General features: G+C 44.2%; 1 long non-coding RNA gene across 1 annotated transcript; it reads left to right on the plus strand.

Annotated features, from left to right (window-relative positions):
* The first annotated feature begins 2,477 nt into the window (after nucleotides 1–2,477).
* Nucleotides 2,478–2,930, plus strand: LOC133905795 (uncharacterized). The gene is made up of 3 exons (XR_009907695.1): nucleotides 2,478–2,496; nucleotides 2,584–2,650; nucleotides 2,768–2,930. It is a non-coding gene; the product is annotated as an uncharacterized LOC133905795 (long non-coding RNA).
* Nucleotides 2,931–8,481: the final 5,551 nt, after the last annotated feature.

Consider the following 8,481-nt stretch of genomic DNA (forward strand, 5'->3'; position numbering starts at 1 on the left):
GTTGTGTACAAGGTACCACCACACGGTAAACTACCAGTCCCAAACAATGAAGATTACAACATAGACCCCAACACATATGATGGAGAATTCTTTCAAGAAGATGGCCTTGCAGGGAATTTTGAGATCGACTTGACGGAAGCTCAGGGCATGGAAGTAGACAATGAAACTGGTGCTGACGAGGACGAAGAAGACGAGGTTGAGAATGCGAGGGACTTGGAATTACTTGAGCGGTTACATTTAGGCAATGACAATGATGACGGCATTCCTCCTCCCGAGCATCAGGATGATTATTTCAACACGCGTGATAGTGATGATGAGACTTATGATCCAGCTGATCCCGATGATGATGATTATTTCTAATAATTGTATGTTTATTTCTAATAACTGTATGTTTATTTCTAATAACTGTATGATTTATTCTTTCTCATAGCATTTTTTTTTAGTATGCTTCATTTATTTACATCAAGTTGTAACATCCGTACTAATTGGTTTACTCGTTCTCATAGGAAGTGATTGAAGCATGGTGGGCGGTATGAGGAAATTGACGTCGCTATACAAAAAGGCGACGGGGAAAGCCACGGATGCAGGTGACGGGTTCGGAAAGAGACCCCGGGGAAGACCTCCAGGAAGGCCGAGAGGCGGAGGCAGGGGTGGAGGAGGTCCTTCTATACCTGCTGTTGAGGAGGAGACTAAGTCGCCTCTAGGTGCGGCTGAGTCTGAGTCTGACTCGCCTATACCTACGGCTGCGACTCAGTCTGGGGATGAGGAGGAGCAGGTAGAGGAGGAGCAGGTTGACCAGGGGGGTAGCTCTAGCTCTACTTCTTCTCGTGTGTGGCTGCGTGGTCCTTCTAGCCTCCCGAGGCGACCGATGCCAATGGCTAGACGCCCGCTCATTCGACCAGATGGGGAGAAGTAAATGGCTCTCTCTACTCTCAATATTTTTTTGCCTTTGTATCTTCAATATTTCAACACATACTAATAAATTGCCTTTACACTTGTGCAGGAACTGGCTGAGGGTTGGAGAGGGTGACCACTCACGCCATGTAAACGGCATCCTTGGACTTTTGATCAAGGAGAAGTTCCCTGGTATGGTTACTTTGGGCGGAGTAACCGAGCCGGCATACACATGGGCCCACTATGCAGCCGCGCCGGACGCCCGTGACCGGGAGGGAAGGGTGTTTCCCAATAGAGCCGAGTGGGTGAAGGCCGAGCTGTGGGTAAGTTTCTTTCGCACTACATTAGTCAATACTAATCGCATGGAAATTATTTAACTAATGACTGGATCCGTCGCGTCTATATGCAGGATTTTTTTAGATGCGAGCCGGGCTTAGAGGCTAGGGCAGCTGCTGTCGTCGACAAAGCTGCCAAGAAGCTTGTTAAGGATATGCACTACGAGGCGCGCGTCCAGGCCGTGATCAAATTTCACTCGGAACACCTTGGAGCGAAGGTGACAAAAAAAGACGCTAGGACCATATCTCTGACCCGGGAGCAGTACCTGCAGGTAAAGTACATTAAAGCTTATTATTCCTTAGATTACTAACACTTAATTTCTTCTTCTTATATATCATGTACTTGATTATTTAGGTGCCTCCGGGGTGGTGCGCAGGAGACCTTCCGTGCTGGACGGTGATCGTGGAGAAGTGGTGCGCTCCCGAGTGGGAGGAGAGTCACAATGCTTGCCGGGAAAGGCGATTGTTGATGCCTGGTGCGCCACACCATCAAGGCAACCTCAGCCTGACTAGTTTCGCGGCTAGATGGGTATGCAATAGCATCTGTTGTTCCCAAGCTCAGTTCACCTTAATTTCTGTGCGGGCATCCCCTTTATGAATGTTATTGCTTTTCTGTTGCAGTCAGCAAAAAATGATGGTCAGCCTCTCTCCCAGTTCAAGGCTTATGCTTTGGCCCATAAGTCAAAGGCGATGCACGGGGTTGCATATGACCCGAATGACCCGGCCTCAGCGTACAGCAACGAGAATGTCAAGGCTCGCCTGGATGGATACACATCGATGGCAAAGGAGGTCCACGGCCCAGACTTTGATCCGAGCGAGCATGATCTTGATGGGGAAGTGGTTATGAGGGCGGGAGGAGGCAAGAAACATGGCCGGTTCTGGATTGGCGACGGCACACTCGATACGGCCACCACTCCCTCTCTCTCTCAGCTTAGAGCTCAGAGCACAAGATCAGGTCCGGGTATACGTCCTCGCCCAGAGCCTACACGGATTGCGATGAACAAAATCCAGGTTAGTTCTATTTCATTCATCCTCCACGATCTTTACATGCTTTGCATTGGAACGATGATGAGATTGCGATGACACACTATAGGCCCAGCTGGATGAAGAAAGGAGGCTCCGGCACGAATTAGAGAGATCGTTCGAGGAGAGGATGGCGGCAGAACGATCCCAGTGGTATGCGACGATGACGCCCCTTTATGCTGCAATGGGCCAAACTCCACCACCGATGCCAACCCCTTCTCGTCCACTTGCTCCACACACTCCTGTGAGTTAGTTTATAACCTTGTAATCACCATTATTGCCATTCCTACAACCATAGAGTGTTGTGCTAACTATCTCCTCCTTTGTGCAGTATCCATCAGAGGGATCGAATACGCCTGGAGCTGGAGGTTCGCACATTGGTACTCCACCTCACTTTGGTTTGTTCTCCTCACTTTGAAAACTTACTTTTGTAACCCCATATCCATACTTAGCATTTCTGTTTACTTTCAAATGCATACTTCTTACTTAGTGTTTCTGCTCCTTGATTGATGCAGGTTAAGGTGGTAATCAAGTGTGGAGTCTGTTACGGCCTGCAACATTTTCTTTTTGTTTGGACTATATTTTGCTATCTTGTCGCGACAATTTGTGATGTTTGTGTCACTTGCGATGTTTATGCGACGGTTTATGTGATGTTTATGCGACGGTTTATGTGATGTTTATGTGAATGTGGTAATCTGTGAGATATATATAAATTGTTTTGAATTGCAGCGACAGTTTTGAATCTGGTATGGATCAATTGGCCGTCTGGTATAGAACAGTTTGCCGAGTGTTACACTCGGCAAACGTGACACGTGTCGCAAGGCTGTTTAATCTGGCATTTTGGATGCCAGTTTGCCGAGTGTATACACTCGGCAAAGAGTGCTATCTCGGCGCTATTCTGTACTCACTTTACCGAGTACCCTCCAATACACTCGGCAAACGTGATATGATTTGCCGAGTGTATTCCACGGACACTCGGCAAAGTCGCGAGCGCCACGTGTCCTCGGGTTTGCCGAGTGTATACATTAGACACTCGGCAAAGAGGCCGTTAAGGCCCTGGCGCCGTTAGGTCACTTTTTTTGGCCGAGTGTCATATTTGGCTCTCGGCAAATATGTTTGCCGAGTGCGCGATATAAAACACTCGGCAAACAGCTGTTTGCCGGCACTGTGTATGCCGACAGTGTTATGCCGAGTGTTGCACTCGGCAAACACTTTGCCGAGTGTTTTTAGCGCTTTGCCGTGTGCCCTGGGCACACGGCAAAATATCAAAATCCGGTAGTGATGATGTAATGCTATAGATATGCCTTAATTGATGAAGTTTTTGTTTGGTTCTATTTCATGTGCAGGTCAAGCAGTCATCATGTTCCAATCATGTGTTTTTAGATTCCTGTGTTCCAACGTAGAGTAAATTTGTCTTATCCTCATTTTTTCCTTCCTTCAGATAAATGCTCGAAAATCTACTTACAATCGAAAGAAAATGCAGTTGGTATTCAAAGAGCCGTGACAAAACTCTTGTACATGGTGGGGTTGAGATGGGTTGAAATGTAACTAACCAAGACACTATGTATAATCTGAGTACATGAACGATATAACGTGGTGTTTGGTTGGAGAACATAACATGATTGTAAAGGGTATTGGAAAGCACTTCAAATAGAAAAGCCGGCTGCCACCAGAGAGAGGATGCGACTTGCGGCACGCCATGGGATCGTCACCGGAGTCTAGTTGAGTGGTGCTCCGGAGTTGCTAAAACAGTCTTGTTGAGATGAATGGATCGGTGGTCAAATTCAGGGGCTAAGTCCAGTCTGATGTCTGAAAAATATCTTCCTGTGCCTCCCAAGCCTAAACGTACTGTTACAAGTGACAGACATGTCAAACGTCTCCTTTTTTTACAACTTATCAAACTAAAGATGATTTCCTGTCATTCCAACATTGTGTACTAACTTGTATATCTATGCTTCCTCTTGTCTGGATTCTGGTGGCTGTACAAAGCGGAAGTAGGTGGAAAGAATTTAAAGCGGAAGTAGGGTGGTCGATGATTTCATGATAGAAGATGAGTTATAGTGGTTTGGTGGATATCATCAAAATAAATGAGCAAAATGATAGTGGGGACCTACTGAGCAATTCCAGGTTGGAATTGTATCCTCTACAAATGCATACTGAATCGAAAATATTGAATGGGTCCAACACTTGGATTGGCATTACCAATAGGTCAGTTGAAATGTCTTTTTGTATGGTGCTCCAGGGAAACTCTGCATCTGGGAAACAAAAATCGACAACTGAAGGAGAATTTTATTTTCCCCGATCAGCACTAGTCCCATGGAAGATGCAATTTAGCAATGCCTCCGAAACGCATATAGTTGTGTACAATGTGAACGCCTCATAGTTTGATGAAATACGGTTCGGGAAAGGACTTGTTGAAGAAAGCTCAAGCCAAAGTGAAAACACATTCCACATTTCAAGAATCCAAATTCCAAATCAAAGTCATCCATTCTGTATTAGGGGATTGGAAGCCGGTGCCACCCTCCTTTGGCCTAGGGCTTTCCTGCCACCACACCCTTGGCCCCCACTCCTCATAGATCTACAAGTATGATTCATTTTTTTCTCCGATAAAAGTATGATTTGCTAAAGTTCTCCATGGTGATTATAGTGGTGCGGCAACCATGTAGAGTTTGGTTCCTCCTCTTCTCTAGCGATAGCACTACTATAAAAAGAGTCATCCCTGCTCCCCTTTTATTACCGGTTCATAAGCTCAAGACACACATAAAAAACCGAGCTAGCAAAAACTGATAGTGATACATCATTGCTAGCTGATAACACGAACCGACAGTGATATTAAAATTATCACTACTGGTTTTCACTAGAACCGGTGGTGATATTAGTTCATCAAAATGTGTGTCTTTAATAACTGGCAGTGATAATGGTTATCACGGTCAGTTGTATTTATGAATCAACAGTGATATTAAAAATCCGTATGAATTCATGCGCTCGCCTGCTCGGATTCTCACGAGTGCCTTTAAAATCACACTCGATTGCTCTCGCTCACTCTCACTCAATCGCTCTCTCTCACTATCTCCCTCTCCCTTCTACTGCCGACACCGCCGCTCCGGCCACACCACCACGCGTGATGGATCCACACGATTCTTCTCCCACTCTGACCACTCCACCACCACCTTCTTTGGACATGCCACCCACACCCACAGTGTCATCCAACGACGAGGCCCCTCCAGCGAGCTCGAACGAAGCAAAGACCTTGGACTTCGGTGATTTGGCAAGGTCCCCCTCCGAGGACGACAACGTGTGAGACTTCTTCCTCGATGAATCAAAGAAGAAGAGGCCCCGACTGAGCTCGGATGAGGAGGCGGAATAGGAGGAGGAGGAGGAGGAGGCCACTGACGACAGCGAGGACGACGATGGCGATCGCTACGGCGATGACGGTGAGGAAAACGACAACGGCAACGATCCTTCTTCTTCGTTGTTGTGGCCGGCTCATAGATGCAACGTGCACATTTAGGTTTTCTGTGCACGCTAGTTTAGCGTTTTTTTGCGTGCGGCCATACATGTCTTTTATTTTTTTATTTGCAGTGATGGATCTAGTGACTTAATTATAAATTAGTGTGATATAAAAACTCTAATTCTAGAGATTAGTACTATAAAGCTCAGTTAAATTATTGCATGTCTGTTTAAATTTTTTGAAAAAAATTGGCTCTGGATTGTGTATCATTGTCGTTTTATAGCTGGAATCAGTAGTGATAAGTATATAAATTGACAGAATAAGCTCAAGAACTGGTAGTGATAGTTTGTAGTACTGCCAATTTGTTACATGAACTGGCAATGATATGTACAATCACTGTCGGTTCTATAACCGGCAATGATAATCATGGATTATCACTGCCACTTAATCATTGCTTGTTCAAAAACTGGTAGTAATGTAGTTTTTAAACCGGCAATGATGACATTTTCTGTAATAGTGTGGTGATGTCACCGATGATGGGGACTCCAACGAATCATGTGGGAGGTTAGATTTTCTCCATCTCTTTGCAGTAGGGTTGGAGAACTTCACCGTCCTCTTGTGCAAGTTGTTGTTTTGAGTCGATGGTTGCATCTGTCAGCCACGGATTGTCTTTGGGCTACTAGATCCCGTGAATCGAAGGAAAGTGGCGCCACTTTTGATCTTTTACATCTTCCGCTGAGGACACCACCGATGTTCGTTCATAGTTTCAAATGCGTCTTGATAGTGGATTATAGGTGTTGGTTATTATGACTATCCAAGGGTTAGGGTTCATCGTCAGGTTTGGTAGAAGATTTTGACTCTGGTTTCGACAATATGCTTCGTTCAGGTGCTATGGGGAGAGGTGAAGAACAGCAAAGGTTTTCGGAGATAAAGAAGAGGGTTTGGATGTGTTGACTTGGGAATTTTTTTTATTTCTTAGGGACCTCTATGAAATATGGGGATGTATTTTTTTTCCACGTTTAATATAATTCAGTACTATTTGCAAAAAAAAAAAAGGTGAAAACTCGTTCCAAAGCCAAGGTGTTATATGTGTTTCCTTTGTAGCTGATTAGGCTCATTCACAATAAGGATTGTGGGTTCGCATTGTATGGTTTAACGTAATATCTGATGTACAAGAATAAATCATGCTCGTCCACACATTATACTAAGGTCCTGTTTGGATTTTTTTTTAATTGCTAGAATTTAGTTCCTAGCAATCGCTCATGCTATAGTAAGTTTTAGGATTTAGTTTTGAATTCGAAGGGTCTAAATATAAATTCCCTTATCAAACATGTCCTAAGTGGGCTATAAAAACTAGGTAAGCATGGCCATTTCTAGTTGAATGGTTTCTTCTTTTTTGAGTTTTTTTTTTTTAGATCCGGCACATGTCAAAGATGGTAATATTACGGTTACTTCAATTGTAGGTGTAATTGTTTTTATTTAGAGAGAAAATTCAATGCTCCATTTCCATCGCCCCACATCTAAACCGGAATAGGTACTCTAAAAATTTCAAACGGACAGAGAAATAAAGCACAATTCTGCACTTGTGTGGAACTGTGGATGCAGTATGCTGAAGATAAAATTTTGGCCCTTTTGTGCCTTAATAGATGTCTAGTCGTGTGGTAATACATCCCATATGGACGTCCTTCCACGATAGTCAACATAAATGATTCCTTTTTTCCCCATGCCTCCAACTCTACTCTATGGAGCCATGAAGGTGTTGGACAAGCATAGAAACATTTAAGCTGAGTGTTTGGTACTCCATCTATTTCCACTGTGGTGAACTCCATATTCATGCTTATCTTGACCTACATTCATCCATTTGTCAGTCCTCACAAACATCGTTGAGTATCAATAAACTATTTTATCCTGATGCCTCCCAACTCCACGCAGGTGCTAAACCAATGTTACATTGATTTTTAAGTTTCCCATCTTTCCTACTCTTGCCACCCCCCCCCCCCCCCCCCTCGATGTATGCATTCGGGAGGTAAGAAGTTTTTATAAAGAGAAAGAAAGTTACATTTACAAATCTTAGACAATCATAGCTCTTGAAGAAGGGTAGGTGCCACATTGATGATCAGCTTGGGTCAGAATGTTAGGTGTTATGGTTGCTTGAATGCTAAAGCAAGATGAATAGGATTTTTTTTTTCTTTTTTGTTGAGGGCGCGTCTAATGTTGGGAAAAGTAGGGTCTCCAAGTTTCTTTTAGCCTCTCCAAGCAAAGATGTACAACTGAACCAGGAGGATCTGTACAAAGAAATTATGGAGCCGGCTCAAGTTCAGCGGCTACTCCAAATTAAATGAAAAGAAATTTTTTGTTGTTCACCGTCAACCAACGCCTCCGCTTGCCATCCTAACCTACACCACCTTCAACATCGATTGCCACTGCAGCAGAAAGGCACTACTCTGTGCAGGTTTCCATGTCGTAGAGGAAGTCGCATGACCACTCGGTGTAGCATGACCAGAGGGTCGCTGAAGGCGGTGGAATCAGCGGTGACATTGGGCATTAGTTCTAAGTATTAGAGTGTTAGTCGATCGTTAAAAAGTGTTTTAGAAACCACACTAATGGCAAAAGTGACACTTCTGTGATTGGAGGGAATAAACTTTAGTCCGACAATGATTTTTTTCGCCCACTTACCAATAGAAACCCGAATTTGGCATGCAAATCTTTCGCCAGTCTTATGTTCACCCATCACTCACCAGATTCATTGTAAACTTACGAAAATGTCAAAATTTGGTC

This window comes from Phragmites australis, chromosome 23 (genome assembly GCF_958298935.1).
Source record: "Phragmites australis chromosome 23, lpPhrAust1.1, whole genome shotgun sequence".
Lineage (NCBI taxonomy): Eukaryota > Viridiplantae > Streptophyta > Magnoliopsida > Poales > Poaceae > Phragmites > Phragmites australis.